Genomic DNA, 17,610 nt, shown 5'->3' with positions numbered 1-17,610 from the left:
TCATCATCCAAATATCATTAAAGTACCAAACATCAACATTCAAACATCACAAAAGTTTACACAGCCAAAAGTTTATATATATCACACATATAGTCCAAAATATCTTGTTTTGTTGGATCAAATCTTCTCTACCTGTGCATCTTCTAAACACCATATCGAAAACTGCAGCCTTTTCCCTGAGGTATTATGCAGAGTTTATATATGCTTTCTAAACACCCTGTGCTTTCTCCTCCCTCCTAGCTTCTCTTTTCTTCTCCTTTCTGAGTATGGTCATTATATTTTCCCTGAGATAAATAGCATATGATTGCAAGTTAAGTCATTTCCCCAGAATAAATGGCATAAAGATGATGATGACAAAGATGTTGTACATATCTTTCTCGCATAGTGTGCTGCAGCAGCAGGACAAATTTGAACATTTTGTCGCCCCTGGGAAAAAGTCCAAGCTTGTCAGCAATGGTGATTATTCCAAGTCCTGTAGGAGGAACCAAAGCCAATCTTCCAAATATGATAGCAGCAGTTGTTCGTAAACCAAGTCTTTTACTGCCTGGGCCAGAGCCTGGAACACAACAAAGTGCCATATAGCATGTAACATTCTAGATATTCTAGATTCAAGATGGAAACCCAATGGATAGTTTTTATGTCAACTATTTCATCAAGCATCACTAAATGTACTTGTTCAAATTCTACCAGCAAAAGAACTTTAGGTTGTCAGACATAGGATATCAATATGTGTTTGAAGAAATGTTACATAAGAAATGGAAGATTGCATACCATCCACAAGATTTCCACCCAGAGCAAGCAAAATACATGGGATCATCGCTTCCCTGGAAATCAAAATATAGACAATCCTTCAGGTCTTAAAATATTTTTTGCTTTGAATGTAAATACAAAAAATAGAGGTCCTTGAGTGTTAAAAGGTTATGCAAATAACCAAGTCATTAACCAGACAAAACTCCAAAACAGAGGTCCTTAAATGTCAAAAAAATTATGCAATAACTGTCATTAACCACTAACCAGACATCAGATATCAGGCTCATCTTATTAGCTCACTATAGTGCAATTAGAATAGTTACAGAAATGGATGGCCAATAAGTTATCTTAATTCTCTAATCTAAATTTACCATAGAAGAATGTGATTGCAACTTGACATTTCTTAAACAGTTCATACTTAGCATCATTCATAGAAATCTTCATACTTTTTCAACCTTAACAAGGTAATTATTTTCTGTTTTAAGACTCTATTTGCGTGTTACTAAATGAAAAGGTTCTAAATTTCAGTAGCATGAGAAAATTGGCAAAGACAAAGAAGGAAACAGATCAATACCCAAGAATAAGGCAGCTGTCAGTGAAGAAGAATAACGAGGCATCATCAGTCAAGATGAAGTTCTTCAAAAATGGTATAGCGCCAATGATGATAGCCAAAGCCTAATTCCATATAAAACATTAGTAATACCTAATCCCATATAAAACATCATTAAAGTAATCATGCAAAATATTGCTTCTGCATAACATGTTAAAGACAATCATTAACAGAAGGTAACAATACAATAATTCAAATAACCACCACAAAAAATTCGGAGAATTTCATGTTACCCCCCAAAAGTTTGCCCTTTTGCCAAATGTACTCAAAGTTTCATTATAAAACTCTAGTGAAGGCAGGGGTTTTAACTTATTAGAGTTTGTAAAGGTTGGGAGTTTGCTTTGCTAAACTAAAATTTTGGTTTAGAGGGATGTTGCCAATGAAAAAGTAGTCATCGCGGTATTGACAAAATGAAACTCTGATTCATTTCACAAGAGAGTAAAATCTGGAAAAAATTAAAATTTCAATATGAGAAATGGGCAAGTTTGTATTTCTTCATAATCAAAGAATTCAAAAAAATAACAGAGGAAGGAAATTAGGAAGAGTCAATGAGATGATACTTGATCTTGACCGGTTAAACTAATACATTCATTACAGAAAATCAAACAAATATGAAGTTCACATTTTTATCTCAACACAAAAAATGTTCATTATACTTGGCATGCCAACATCATTCCTCTTCACTCTAAAAGCATAAATAAATTAAGATCCCAATGTCCATGAGACAAGAAGCCCCAGAGAGTGTTTTAAGTATAAAGTATTTAATAACAAGTGACAAGGATAAGGAATTGGAAATTAGAACTTCAAAAAGATAATTTTCAAATCAAATACTCACTGAGGCAATAATGGGAAGCTGAAAATTTTGCTTTAGCTTCAGCTTTCCAACAATATACCATAGGATGCCAATTATCTGCATAACCATCCAATCCGACATATGACACGCTCAGATATTAGTATAAAAAAAATTAGAATTTAAAAAATGAATCGCCAGAACTTCAAACAAGGTTCTTTCATTTTCTAAACTAATATTCAATCCAATTAATATAAGTTAACAGGTAACCACAGATTTAGAAAGCCATTTCCTAGGTTGCTTATGCAACAACATAAACCTTATGGCCACATAAGGATCATACACACTAAAAAAATCCTAGGCTTGTTGAAATCCATGCCACGCTCAAGTTAATATTGACTACACCATACCAACTTTGACAAATCGACAAACAAAAAAACAAGTATTTAGTTTAGATGAACTGAATAAGGTTTTAACTGCACATACAGATCACATATCTCATATGTCACTATTTAGTCCTCTTCAAAAACCATCTAGGCGGCTCAACGTTGCCCAAGCATGAGCTTTTTAATACCATGGTGTGAGATTGCAATTTGTTTTGTTAGCCATCACACAAAGATAGCATTATGGCTGATAGGAAAAGCAATGTTATACTAAAAAGAATGTGGAGTCTTATGGTCCATATTTGCATACTTCCTTAGGTCCACTTTGGATACTTGCATTGGTCCAAAGTACAAAATTTGTTAGTTCCATATTTATCAGTAGCAAACAAAGTCATGCTTAGATTTACTTTCCTGATGATTTCAACCATGTCATCAATGTTGCAGCTAGATTATCTGATTTTAGCTTAAAAAACTATTTTTTGGCTTTTGCATAAAGAAGCTCAATTCGATGAGAAAGAAATTAAGCATAAAAAGATAAAAAGGTGGGGAAATCAATTAAGATCTTAAATTGCAGCGCAATGGTAAAAAAATTATAAACTAAGATGGTAATAAAATTTCTTATTTCTTTCTTATGCCCTTTTTTTCCCAAAATAAGGAGGCACGCAGTAGTACATGTTAAGCTGCAAGATCACAATAAGACGTCTTAATACTAGATATCCAGCTTCTTGTAGATTTTGCACTGAACATTTTTTTTTTCAGAGAATACCATTTCAAAAAGAAAACAGGTCACCATTAGGTCATCTAGGTCTAAAGATTAACACAATCTTCAGCTAACTCTAGTCTCAAGCTCCCATTGTGCATGCTGTTAAAGGCTAAATAAAACCTCGTATCAGAACTCACCTTGGAAGTTTCAGAAGATACGCGCGCTCCAGGCTTGCCAATCGAACACCTGCAGGTCATACTAAAAAATGTTGTTACCCTCCCGAGAAAATAGTAGAACGAAGCATAGGCGGAAAAAGCAGAGCGAAAGCACTTTGGAGGCTCAGGAACACGAGACAAAGGCGAAGCCGCCTTCCGGAGGCGAATCAAGCTGCGCCGCTCTGCGAGGGGCATGTCGTCGAGATCGTCGGTGGCCTCGCTGCTATCCTTGCCAGTACCCATACGAGATAGAGAGCGACGAGGAAGAAGCGAGGGTTACGGTGTCCGCCGGAAGATGAGCGGAGACTAAGGGACCCGGCGAGAAGGATGAGGGATCGTCGTCTCTGTTCCTTCTTGATCTTTCTTAGGTGAAGAAGGATGAGGGAACGTGGAGTCTTATGGACCAGTGCAAGGTGAGGCTTAGGGGAAGAAGTCGGCGATGAAGAAAGGGGTTCGGCGGTGTCGCGGGAGTGAGGGCTCGGGATTAAGGAATTTGGTGGAGAAGGGAAAGTAAGGGAAAAATAAGAAACCTTGGTTTTAAAAATTCGCGGAGGAGTCGCGAAGGAGGTGTCGGAGTGGGTTTTAGGTTTTTTCATGAAGTTAAAAAAATTGTTTTGTTTTTATGATTCAACAACATTCAATAGACAACAGTTTAATAAAACTGTTGTATATTATCACATAAGCAACACTAAAAGACAACAGTTTTTTAAAACTGTTGTCTTTGACATACATTAGACAACAGTTTTTTAAAAATTGTTGTCTTTGACATACATTAGACAACAGTTTTTTAAAAACTGTTATCATTTAAAAAAAATTATGGTGAACAACAACGGTTTTCGATAAAACCGTTGTTAAATGGCAAAAAGACAACAGTTTCTCGAAAAACTGTTGTCTATTAGGTGTGGTTAAATCTAAAATTTCTTGTAGTGCTTCCCAAGAAGCTCCTTATTTGATTTTTGCTCCCCCTTCCATTCAAACTTCCTTGTCGTCCGCCGCTTCTTCCTCTTCTATCCTCCTTATATTATTGGGAGGATCTTTTACTACTGCTTGGGAGGAGACTCGTCCACTAATTAAAGGACTTATTCTCTCTAAATTAGCTGATAGATTTTCTCTTGATGAGATTAAGGTATAATTATTTTTTACTTGTTATAATTTCCTTTTTTAATATTTCTCTAATTGTCACCATTTTTGTAGCACTGGGTTGCCAACATGAGCATTGCTTGGTTGATATATGATCTAAGCTGGGAGAATGAGAGGCTAAAGAAACAAGTCTCTGAGACATCTGCTGCTCGAGTCAATGAGAAAATAAGCAGTCTCTCCACCCAGTTACAAGAGGCTAAAGAGAAATTAAGCCAACATGAGGCCAAAACCAAGATCCTCCAATCTTAAGTTCAATCAGCTACTAGCCTTAGTGATGAATTATCCTTTAAGCTGGAAAATAAGATTGCAGAGACTAACCAGCTATCTTCTCAGTTAACCTCTTTGAAAGTTAGCCATGAGGCTGAATTAGTTGATAAGCTTTATGCATTGAGCCTCAAAGATGAAGAAATAGCCTCTTTGAACACATCCCTGACTACAACCAAGATAGATGCTTCTGCTAAAGAGGTTGAGCTAAAGGCCTCTCAAGAGGAATTAGCTACTTATCAGGCTGGTGAGGGTGATCGTTTCAAAGAGAAAGCTAAGGCACTCATCGAATCTATTGACTTCAACAAGCCCATTGCAGATTCCATCCTCAAGGCTTTCAATTATGGGACTGATGGGGCTATAGAATAGCTCAAGGAAAAGGACTTTCTTTCTGCTGATCTTCCTCCCCATTTTCTAGATATGAGGAGATTAATCAAGAATCGACCTGCTGACTTGTTTCCTAAGCTGTTAACAAATTGGTGACTTGTTTTTGATGTGTTGATCATTGTAATCCAACTTTGTGGGTGGCAATCCTATTTGCGAAATTTTATGTGACTCATTTTATTACTTTCTATTTTGTCATACTTCATATGTTAGTTTGTGATATCTGCCTAAGCTCATATTATGCCCTTTATTTTTGGCTATTTCCCTTTCATCTTGACTCTGTTTCTGATATTAGAATTTATCATATTTTTATTTATGAACTTGTGTTTATGTGTATATATTTTTTCTTCTTTAAATACTTGTTTCACTAGTATTGATCAATTATATTTATCTATATTCTTTTATGTTTTAATTTAATTATCTGATTAATTCATAATAACTACCTGATTTTACTTACATTCCTGTTTATTTCAAATATTCGAGTTTATTATGCACTTAAGTGTCCATTCTACTTATAATGACTGACTAAGTTTGTTTGTACCTATATTCTTACTTGTATGTCCGCCCGGCATCAAAGAACCTAGTGAACTCATTATAGGTATAGTTTAGGCACTCGCTCGGTCTATAAGGGCTGACCAAATTTATATCTGCATATATCTTATTTTTAGGCGCTTACCCGCCCTGTATAGACCGAGTGACTCCCTTATATCCCTTATTATAGTGTCAACACTCGCCCGAACCACAAGGGTCGATCGAGTTTATTTGTACTCATGTATTTATTTTTAGGTACTCGCCCGATTCATAAGAACCGAGTAAACTCATTATACTTCTTGGTGTAATTTAAAGTGCTCGCTCGGTTTATGTTGGCTGACTGAATTGACTTATGTTCTTGCCCGACTTAGATATTCATTCAGTCTATGTTGATCGACCGAGTATCTTGACCCTGCCCCTTTTTTTGTCCTGTTGTACATGTTGGAGCCCCAAGGTTGTTTTGGTGTGATCAACAAGTTAAGTTAGGTCCTGCGTTGTATTTAACCTTGTGTCTAAGTGTGCAGGAACTTAGGAGCACAGGTACTCGAGTGGAAGACGCAGCTAGCGAGAAGGACGACACGCGGTGCGTTCGAGGGACGAGGTGCTACGGAAGAGTACCCCGGTGGACGAGAAGGAAGTGTGCGGTGGTTCCAAGGGACGAAAGCCGGAGCGGAAGATTGCTCGGGGGAGCAAGAGACGCAGCTAGCGAGAAGGTCGGCACAGGATGCGACCGAGGGACGGAGACTGCGGATGAGTATGCTGGTGGACGAGAAGGAAACACACAACGATTCCGAGGGACGAGAAGCCGGAGCGGAAGGCTGCTCGAGAAGACTGGAACTTGGGTTCGAGTGAGCCGTATTCCGGATGGAAGAGATCACCCAAGTAAGCGGATCCGGAGCTGAAGACCCGGACCGAGGCAGGACTGAAACGGAGAAGAGGTCCCGGACGAAAAAGTCAACTCTTGTTGACTTTGGGCTCCGGGGCGCTCGGACCAGTAAAGTTGACCAGAACACGTCTTTCACGTTCTAGACGTTGGGGGATAAAGTTTTATCCCCCCAGGGCGCCCGGAACCCTTCCAGGCGCCCCGACCAAGGCTATAAATATAGTCTTGGTCCAAAAGCTTTTCAATGAACTCTGAATTGTAATTCCAAACACTTGTGCGCTTCTGTTCTAGTTTAGCTTCTATTTTCTGCGCTACATTGCTGTACGAGGCTTCTCCGCCTGAAGGAGATTGATAGTGGACTTTATCTTCCTTGGATTAACAACCACCCCGGTTGTAACCAAGTAAACCTTTTGTGCCTCTCTTTTTCTTTATGCTTTTAATTTATCAGCTTACTTTATATATGCAAGTGTTAGTTTAAAGAGTTCGAGGAGGGTTTATCTTTTTATGTTTGCAGGATATCCAATCCCCTCCTAGCCGACCCAACGGTCCTACAAGTGGTATCAGAGTCGAGTACGCCTCAGAAGGACTAACCGCCGTCTGAAGCAACAAAATAATGGTCGGAGCTAGCGCCTACCCACCAGCATTCGAGGGGGAGCTTGCTTCTTGGAAGCAACAAATGACGGTATTTCTTAACTCTGATATTGGTATTTCTCTAATAATGAAAACAGGTTATGAAGCACCAAAGATAACGAATGGAGAAGAACTCGATCTACGTCTATGGAACAAGAAACAACGTGACGAGTCAATGGCAAATGGTCGGGCAGAGTTTCACATTTTAACCGCAATACCAAACAAAGACTTTGATAGAGTTGAGCAATACAACAGCGCAAAAGAACTTTGGGAAAAGTTCGTAAAACTCTACGAAGAACCGATTGAAGTCGTCCCCTTAATAGACATCGAGCCGTCATCAGAAGAATCCGAGACGGAAGAAATTACCGAGACAACCCCAACAACCGAAGTACATCCCGAGATCGATGAAGGGGGAGAATCTTCGGAAGAAATTAATTCAACAGGGGGAGAACCAACGGCCAACGAGGTAAGTAAGGTATGGTCTCTACCCTCTGAACAACCGTTTAATTCAATAGAAAAATTGCCTGAAGATTTTTGCGATTTAAAAATTGAATTACCGAAAAAGTTTTTTGAATTAGAAAATCAATTGTCAAATTTGTCTTGCAAATTAGAAATATTATCAAAAGAAATTTGCAAATTAAAAAATATTTTGACAAAAGAATTATGCAAATTAGAAGAATTTTTCGAATTACAAATTACTCTCTCGAAAGAATTTTGCGATTTAGAAATTGAGTCACTAAAAAGGTGTTTCGGATTAAGAAATCTATTGTTAATAGATTCCAGTAAATTAGAATTTTTATTGTTAAAAAATTCTTGCAAATTACAAAATATTCTTTCAAATGAATTTTCCACATTGCCGAAAGAATATTTTATATTGTCGAAAAATTTTATCAAGTTAGAATCTATGCTTTTTGAATATTTTTGTGAAGTTGAAATTCAAAAAATAATAGAAATTAACATGATACAAATTATTGCATGTTTAATATTTGTGACTTTAAATTTGAAAAAGTGTAATTTGAGAAGTTATGAAAAATTGAAATGAAAATTTAAAACTTGCTGATATAAAATAAATAAATGAATGCATAGAATTTTTTTTTTAATGCTATAAATTTTCTTAAATTTTTTTGCATAAATTTTTGGGCTTAGAAAGATTTATTTTTGGTGAAAACTTAGAAATTTTTCAAAAGTCATTCTTTGACTTAGAATTTTTTTTCTTTAACTTGGAAATATTTTTTCTCCAAAAAACATTGAAATAGATTTCTATAATTTTTCTAAGTGTCAACCCCCATTTTTATTGTGATCAAAGGGGGAGAAGGGAAAGTATAAGTGTATGGGGAGGTAGAAATTGAAAATTGAATGAATTGAAAATTTTCAAAATTTAATTTTTTCTATCTTGTTGCACATTATTGCAATAACTTGTTTTAATTTTATGTTTAATTTTGACCCTAGCTTAACTTGGGTTGATCACACCAAAAAGGGGGAGATTGTTGGAACCCCAAGGTTGTTTTGGTGTGATCAACAAGTTAAGTTAGGTCCTGCGTTGTATTTAACCTTATGTCTAAGTGTGCAGGAACTTAGGAGCACAGGTACTCGAGCGGAAGACGCAACTAGCGAGAAGGACGGCACGCGGTGCGTCCGAGGGACGAGGTGCTGCGGAAGAGTACCTCGGTGGACGAGAAGGAAGCGTGCGGTGGTTCCGAGGGACGAAAGCCGGAGCGGAAGATTGCTCGGGGAGCAAGAGACGCAGCTAGCGAGAAGGTCGGCACGGGATGCGACCGAGGGACGAAGACTGCGGATGAGTACGCTGGTGGACGAGAATGAAACACGCAACAATTCCAAGGGACGAGAAGCCGGAGCGGAAGGCTACTCGAGAAGACCGGAACTTGGGTTCGGGTGAGCCCTATTCCGGATGGCAGAGATCACCCAAGTAAGCGGATCCGGAGCTGAATGTTGGTGCAATATTCCCTAGGTCAAGGTTGACCTGTTTGACTGGGCTTGAAGTGAGTCAAGCTCGAGTCTTGATGATTTGGTGGTCATGATTTGGTTTCGATGTTTGACAATACTTGTAGACAACACATGAACATTGCAGGTGCAATTGTTCATGTGGGGAGATTGTGAAGGACAGTCAAGTAGGTGAAGGTTGACTGTATACTTGACTGAAAGTCCTGGTGAGTGAAGCCAGGCAGAAGAAAATCCTAGTGAGTGAAGCTAGGTGAAAGCCCTGGTGAGTGAAGCCAGGCAGAAGAGAAATCCTAGTGAGTGAAGTTAGGTGAAAGTCCTGGTGAGTGAAGCCAGGTAGAAGGAAATCCTAGTGAGTGAAGCTAGGTGAAAGTCCTGGTGAGTGAAGCCAGGCAGAAGAGAAATCCGAGTGAGTGAAGCTAGTTAGAAGGGAAGTCCTGGTGAGTGAAGCCAGGCACGGGGCAATCCAGATGGGTCAAGGTTGACCAGACATCTGGTGAAAGTCCAAGTAGGTCAAAGGGATTGATCGGATACTTGGCAAGTGGAGAAAAGTCCAAGTGGGTCAAAGGAATTGACTAGACACTTGGTGAGAGAGTCCTAGCTGGTCAAGGGTGACCGGATGCTAGGTTTTATGTACCAACAAGTCATGGTTGACTGGATGTTGGTTTAGGGGGCTTTAGACTTGCTTTTGGACAAAAACCAAAATCTGGATTGATCAGCTGATTGATCCAGCAGATCTGGATCGATCAGCCAATCGATCCAGCAGATCTGGATTGATCAGCCGATCGATTGGATCATGCCCAATCGATCAGCTGATCGATTGGGTGAGTCCCCACGAACAGAACCCCTTTGGATCAATCCGTGGATCGATCCAGAGGTCCCAATCGATCAGTGGATCGATTGGGAGCTGCTGTTTGTGCGCGATAAGCCCTGGATCGATCAGTCGATCGATCCAGGCTATTCCAGAGAGCACAGAGGCACTCTGGATCGATCGGTTGATCGATCCAAAGCCTCCCCGATCGATTGGGAGCAATCCAATCGATCGGGATCCGACCGTTGGCGTTGTATTTAGCTGCAGGCGAGCGTTTCCTTCAGTATTGCTTGCACTGTTCACTCCCGATACTCTCCAGCACCTCCATAGCTCTCTCCAAGCTCTAGATCGCCAGTTCTTGAAGATTCTTGGAGGTTCTTCCAAGTCAAGAGGCGGATCAAAAACAAGAAGAAGAAGTTAGGGTTAGGGTTTTCATTGTACATCTTGTAAGCTTTTGCTTATCTTGTATTTCCCTTTCTTCTTCTTGTATTGAGAGTATTGTAGGGCTTCTCCACCTTTGGTAGTTACCATAAAGGAGTGTTATTCATAGTGGAGGGTGCGTGAGTAGGTGTGGATCCTTGGACTAGTCACCTCTTGTGAGCTGGATACCAAGTAAACCATCTTTATTAGCGTTGTGTGAGTTTGTTTCTTGTATATTTCCACTGCACATCTTTGAAGAAACAAGCAACGCCGACCACGAGCACGCGATGAGCTATTCACCCCCCCCCCCTCTAGCTACTTTTCAGTCCCAACAAGTGGTATCAGAGCGAGGCCGCTCTTCATCTCAATCATCGCCGGAAGGGGCAGACAAAACAAGCAAAGCTAGAGGTTGAAAAAGTTGGAGCAAATTCATCAAAGGCAAAGAATTCAAGAAGCTCAACTTCAAGATGCAATTCCAAGATGGACTTGGATTTGACACGAGGGTGGCTCCACCATACGCTTCAACAAGCTTTGATCTTTGGAAATCAAGGATCGAAAACTTCTTAATGGTGGAGATAGAGCAATGGTTTGCTCTTATGGAAGGCTTCGAAGCTCCAACGAACTCAAAGGGAAAAGTTCTCAAGAGGAGCAAATGGAGCCCGGAGCAAGTCCAAAGGTGCGAAACAAATGACAAGGTAACCAAATTATTGGTTAATTTATTGCCTAGCATAATTCTATGTAAAATTGGAGAGTTCAAGGATGCCAAGGAGCTATGGAGCAAATTGACATCAATTCATGAGATCCCCTCCACTGCACCAATCCAAGAAGAATCCAAAGAGGGTGACTCATTAGAGCAAAATCAAGAGGAATAGGAAGAGGACTCCGAAGTTGAGAGATGCTCAACTTCCGAAGAAAAAGAAGTCCAAGAAGCATCATCCTCAAAGGAGTACAACCAAAAGAACAAGGAAGGAGCATATTCCTTGTTTAATGTGCAAGAGGATGAAGAAGAAGAAGAAGAAGAAGAAGAAGCCTCCACCTCTAGGATTGAGGGGGAGTAAATTTCGGTGACACCGGATCAAGGAGAAGAAGAAGTCTCCACATCCGAGTCAAAAGAAGAAGAGGATCGAGAAGCTTCCACCTCCACAAGCCAAGCTAAATCAAATGGAGGAGCTTCACTATCGGATCAAGAGGAAGCCTCTATATCCACATCACATGGAGGACCAAGTGACATCCCTACATGTGAAGGTATAAACATTTCAATTAAAAATAAAAATCATATTATATGTTTTGAGTGTAGGGAGAATGGACACTACAAGAGCAAGTGTCCCAACTTGGCCAAGAAGAAGGGCCAAGTGGCACCCAAGGGGCAGGAGAAGGCCAAGGAGACCACCCCCACAACAAAGAAGAGCAAGGAGCACATTGTGTGTTTCTCTTGCAATCAAAAGGGGAATTACCGAAGTCAATGCCCTAAAGGGAAGAAGGTGGTCAAGGCTTAAGGAGGAAGCTCAAGTCAAGGGGGAGCATCCAAGGTAAAAAGAAAGATAACCTTTATTGAGTCTACCCCTTTAAATTATGGTGAAAAGCATGTTAGTTCTAACTTATATCATTTTAATGCTATTTACCATGAAAATAGGAGGCATGATAAAATTAAAGAAAATCATGTAGCTTATAATGCTAAGACCTCTCAACCTAGGTTTAGAAAGGTAGATAGGAACTTAGGCAAGATCCCTAAGGATTCTAGGTATGTACCTAAGAAGAAGAAAAATCAAAGTTTTAGTGAAAACCCCAGGGTTGAAGAATTATGGAAAGAAAATCAAGTCTTGAGGTCAAGACTTGATAAATTAGAGAGGACCCTTAGAAAAATCACAAATATGACACAAGGGTCCAAGAGTCAAAAACCTAGGTCAAGAAGTATCAAAGTTATCCAATGGTCATAAGGGTTTGGGATACAAACCTAAAACCAAGAAGGATGTAATTTCTTACCATAGGGTTCCATATAGCTATGGAACTAACCCTAGGCCTAGTGGGCAAGTTAAAAATACTAGGGAAGTCATCCCTAAGAGTATTTTTGCAACAAATGTGACTAAGACTTCTAAGAAGTCTAAGAAAGTCACAAAGAAGGTCACAAGGGAAGCAATCCCTAGAGTTGACCTAGAAGATATGACCAAGGCTTCTAAGAAGCCAAACAAGGTCACTAGGAAGGTATCTAGGGAAGTTATCCCTAGTGAGTATCTAGAACATCCAAGGAGTACCAATAGGTTTTGGGTTCCTAGGAGCATCTTCTCTACCCCATAGATGGGTTAGAGAGTGTCAACTCTAAGAAGGAGGGTAGTTAACCCAACTTTGAAGAAATTGGCACTCAAGGAGCATTTTCAAGGTTATTATTAACTTTTGAAAATGAAATGAATTTATGATTTACTCTTTGAAAGAGTAAAATGTGCCAAATTTGAGAAGTATTGATTTTATTTTATTTTTTTTTAAATAAAATAATATAAAAAAGGGGCACATATTGAGAAACATAAGGAAATACCAAGTTGGGATTTTGGTATTTTCTTAGTGCTACTCTTGATGGATGAACGAAATATGCCAACATTTGAGGAATAAGTTTAATTTAAATTGGCATAAGTAAATCAAGAGAACTAAAATGCCAATTTAGGTTTTAGTATTTACTTGGCACGTTTAGAGGGCAATCTAAGGTTAATTTTTAATTTAGCTAAGGTTTAAGGATACTTAGATAGGTAATCTAGGTATTTTATTTATGCTAACTTGCCAAGATTTGCTTGCCCATTATATGCCATGACATCATATTTAGTTTTGTATTCTGCATTCATGCCTTATTTTGAAAAACATAAAAAATACCATGTCATGACATACATACATCATATAGTTATAGAAAATTTTCTTTTGAAAATTATTTCTTTTTGATATATGCCATAACATTATCATGCATTATGTTTATTTCCTTAAAATTAAGGACAAAAGGCATTTATCAACAAGTATCAACAAGTGACATCCTAAGTGGATGTTCAATATCCACAAAAATGCCTAGATAGATATGCATGATCCCTAGATTAGGGGAAAACTAAACTTTACATCTCACAAAGACTCATAAGGTGACTTGTATGTGGTTTAGTGCACATTAGATACAAGTGAGATGTTAGGATGATGAACAAAAATCAAGATGTTGATTTAGTGCATTCTTTTGAGTTTTAAATCCATTAAAACACATAGTTATGTGTTTTCCCATCATTGGGAAAGCTAATGTACAAGTCATGTGCATTAAGCCCAAGGAACATGGTGGAATATTGGTTTTGAAAATCATTTTAAAATGCTTTTGGCAAACCTTGATGAAGATTATCTTTTGAAAGTAATCATCATTGAATAGTTGAGCACAAACTAGAAGAAAACACTAAAGTTTTTGCAAGTTCTCTAGTTTGTGTTAATCTTGGAAAATATGAAGTATTTTCTTATAAAATTATTTTTCCATGATAATATATGCCCTAAATAATATCTACACAAATTTTCACAATTTTTGGATTTTTGTAGATTTTTCTAAGGGTTTCTGAAGTTGACTGAAATGGAATTTCAGCAACTATCAGAACTCCAATCGATCACCCGATCGATTGAGACAATCGATTGGAGTGTCTCAATCGATCGGCCGATCGATTGAGAAGGCTATTCTCGCGAGTAGAAGCTCACTGGATCGATCAGTTGATCGATCCAGACTGGCTGAATTGATCAGTGGATCGATTCAAAGCAGTTCAATCGATTGGGACCCAACTCCAATCGATTGAGGAAGCTGATTTTGGCTGGGAAAGCCTGATTTCAGCATTCCAAACCAGGTTTAGTCGAGGTAATCATTCCAAACCCATCAAAATACATTTTTATACTTAAAAAGGGTGTTTTCATGTTGAAAACAAAGATGGATTGGTTGGGGAAGACTAAATTGAAGTTTAGGTTGAGGTTTGTTTCAATATTGAATTTTTGAACCTCAAAACTTCTAAATTTTGGGTCTCCTAAAGTTTTAGGGATTCCAAGTCATTGTTGGTGCAATGACAGAAGGTACGACCATGTTTTTAGGGGGAGGTACTTTTTAAGGACATAAAAATTATTTTTCATACACCTTGGGAGGTGGTTAACCTTCTTTTAGAGAAAATGCTCAAGGGTGGGCATTGACATTAATGGGGAGTGGATATCCTCATTGTTTAAGTGGAGTTTGCTCATGGATGAGCATTTGATAAAAAATGAAGGGTATGAGACCTTCATTTGGGTTATTCAAGTAGTTAATGCTCAAGGGTGAGCATTGATGATAATGAAGGGTATGAGATCTTTATTATCGTGTTGGTCACAGCGAGTGAAGTTGTGAACAATGATAAGCAACTCTTCAGGGGGAGAGGTTGCGGTTGATGTGTGCCCAAAGATGGGGGCATGTTTATGATGTGTGCCAATAGGGGGAGAATGCATGGTTAAGTTAGGCCTTCAGTACCTAAAGGGGGAGTTTGCCCTCTAGAAAAGGAGAAAAATGGAGGGAACCATCATTCAGATATTGACATGAAGGGAGTTGAGGCCATGGGATTAGCCTAATTTCCTAACATAACAAGTGGTATTGTCAAACATCAAAAAGGGAGAGATTGTTTGTGCAATATTCCCTAGGTCAAGGTTGACCTGTTTGACTGGGCTTGAAGTGACTCAAGCTCGAGTCTTGATGATTTGGTCATGATTTGGTTTCGATGTTTGACAATTCTTGTAGACAACACATGAACATTGCAGGTGCAATTGTTCATGTGGGGAGATTGTGAAGGAGAGTCAAGTAGGTGAAGGTTGGCTAGATACTTGACTGAAAGTCCTGGTGAGTAAAGCCAGGAAGAAGGAAATCCTAGTGAGTGAAACTAGGTGAAAGCCATGGTGAGTGAAGCCAGGCAGAAGAGAAATCTTAGTGAGTGAAGCTAGGTGAAAGTCCTGGTGAGTGAAGCCAGGCAGAAGGAAATCCTAGTGAGTGAAGCTAGGTGAAAGTCTTGGTGGGTGAAGCCAGGCAGAAGAGAAATCCTAGTGAGTGAAGCTAGGTAGAAGGGAAGTCCTGGTGAGTGAAGCCAGGCACGGGGCAATCCAGATGGGTCAAGGTTGACCAGACATCTGGTGAAAGTCCAAGTAGGTCAAAGGAATTGATCGGATACTTGGCAAGAGGAGAAAAGTCCAAGTGGGTCAAAGGGATTGACCAGACACTTGGTGAGAGAGTCCTAGCCAGCCAAGGGTGACCGGATGCTAGGTTTTATGTACCAACAAGTCATGGTTGACTGGATGTTGGTTTAGGGGGCTTTGGACTTGCTTTTGGGCAAAAACCAAGATCTGGATTGATCAGCTGATTGATGCAGCAGATCTGGATCGATCAGCCGATCGATTGGATCATGCCCAATCGATCAGCTGATCAATCAGGTGAGTCCCCACGAATAGAACCCCTTTTGATCGATCCATGGATCGATCCAGAGGTCCCAATCGATCAGTGGATCGATTGGGAGCTGCTGTTTGTGCGTGATAAGCCCTGGATCGATCAGCCGATCGATCCAGGCTATTCCAGAGAGCACAGAGGCACTCTGGATCGATCGATTGATTGATCCAAAGCCTCCCCGATCGATTGGGAGCAATCCAATCGATCGGAATCCGACCGTTGGCGTCGTATTTAGCTGCAGGCGAGCGTTTCCTTCAGTATTGCTTGCACTGTTCACTCCTGATACTCTCCAGCACCTCCATAGCTCTCTCCAAGCTCCAGATCGCCAGTTCTTGAAGATTCTTGGAGGCTCTTCCAAGTTAAGAGGCGGATCAAAAAACAAGAAGAAGAAGTTAGGGTTAGGGTTTTCATTGTACATCTTGTAAGCTTTTGCTTATCTTGTATTTCCCTTTCTTCTTCTTTTATTGAGAGTGTTGTAGAGCTTCTCCGCCTTTGGTAGTTACTATAAAGGAGTGTTATTCATAGTGGAGGGTGCGTGAGTAGGTGTGGATCCTTGGACTAGTCACCTCTTGTGAGGTGGATACCAAGTAAACCATCCTTGTTAGCGTTGTGTGAGTTTGTTTCCTGTATATTTCCGCTACACATCTTTGAAGAAACAAGCAACGCCGACCACGAGCACGCGACGAGCTATTCACCCCCCTCCCCCTCTATCTACTTTTCAGTCCCAACACTGAAGACCCGGACCGAGGCGGGACTGAAACGGAGAAGAGGTCCCAGATGAAAAAGTCAACTCCTGTTGACTTTGGGATCCGGGGCGCCCGGAGCCCTCCGGGGCGCCCGGAACCCTTCCGAGCGCCCAGACCAGTAAAGTTGACCAGAACGCGTCTTTCGCGTTCTGGACGTTGGGGGATAAAGTTTTATACCCCCAGGGCACCCGGAACCCTTCCAGGCGCCCGGAACCCTTCCAGGCGCCCCGACCAAGGCTATAAATATAGCCTTGGTCCAGAAGCTTTTCAATGAACTCTGAATTGTAATTCCAAACACTTGTGCGCTTCTGTTCTAATTTAGCTTCTGTTTTCTGCACTACATTGCTGTACGAGGCTTCTCCGCCTGAAGGAGATTGATTGTCACACCCCGGAGGAGTCCCTGTCCGAAGAAATTTCGGCAGCATCTCCCCTGTACAGCGGACAATCTGAAACTTTCTACATCTCAAATACCTCAGCCACATGCGGCTGGAATAATAACAGTAAATAAACAATCACACAAACATCCACGCAGTTATATATAATCAAACAAAACAGTAATACTCTGACTCGAAAACCACCCTACTCAACTACACCCGTAAAACACAAATCCGACAAACTCACCTCTTCTGCCGTCCAGGCAGGCATGTAGTAAAAACATATCGAATAGAACATCCATCAACATCGCAAAAAAAACATACAATGTCCAAGTATCCAAATAACAAAGTCCACACATAATCAAAATAAAAACAAAACTAAATGATAGATAAAACATCGAGGTCTGCAGGGATCTAGCACTACGTGCAGTGAGGACTAGCGACTGGAACTCCCTCCTGACAGCATCAACCTGAAAATAACAACAATGGAGGTGGGGTGAGTCCAACACTCAGCAGGTACAATTGATATGCAAAGTAAAGAAATAACACCTAGCACTAATCATGCGTACAG

General features: G+C 40.0%; 1 long non-coding RNA gene across 2 annotated transcripts; it reads right to left on the bottom strand.

Moving 5' to 3' along the window:
* Positions 1-385: 385 nt before the first annotated feature.
* On the bottom strand, positions 386-2,210 carry LOC122053644. 2 transcript variants are annotated; one of them, XR_006132282.1, is made up of 4 exons: positions 2,196-2,210; positions 1,325-1,425; positions 772-824; positions 386-556 (listed from the first exon to the last, which is right to left on the bottom strand). It is a non-coding gene; the product is annotated as an uncharacterized LOC122053644 (long non-coding RNA). The 2 variants fall into 2 exon arrangements; XR_006132281.1 differs by lacking the exon at positions 2,196-2,210 and having other exon boundaries at positions 1,325-1,556.
* Between the last annotated feature and the right edge of the window lie 15,400 nt (positions 2,211-17,610).

This window comes from Zingiber officinale, chromosome 3A (assembly GCF_018446385.1).
Source record: "Zingiber officinale cultivar Zhangliang chromosome 3A, Zo_v1.1, whole genome shotgun sequence".
In the NCBI taxonomy this organism is placed as follows: Eukaryota; Viridiplantae; Streptophyta; class Magnoliopsida; order Zingiberales; family Zingiberaceae; genus Zingiber; species Zingiber officinale.
The sequence above is the reverse complement of the archived record's forward strand: the minus strand, read 5'-3'. Positions and strand labels throughout refer to the sequence as shown.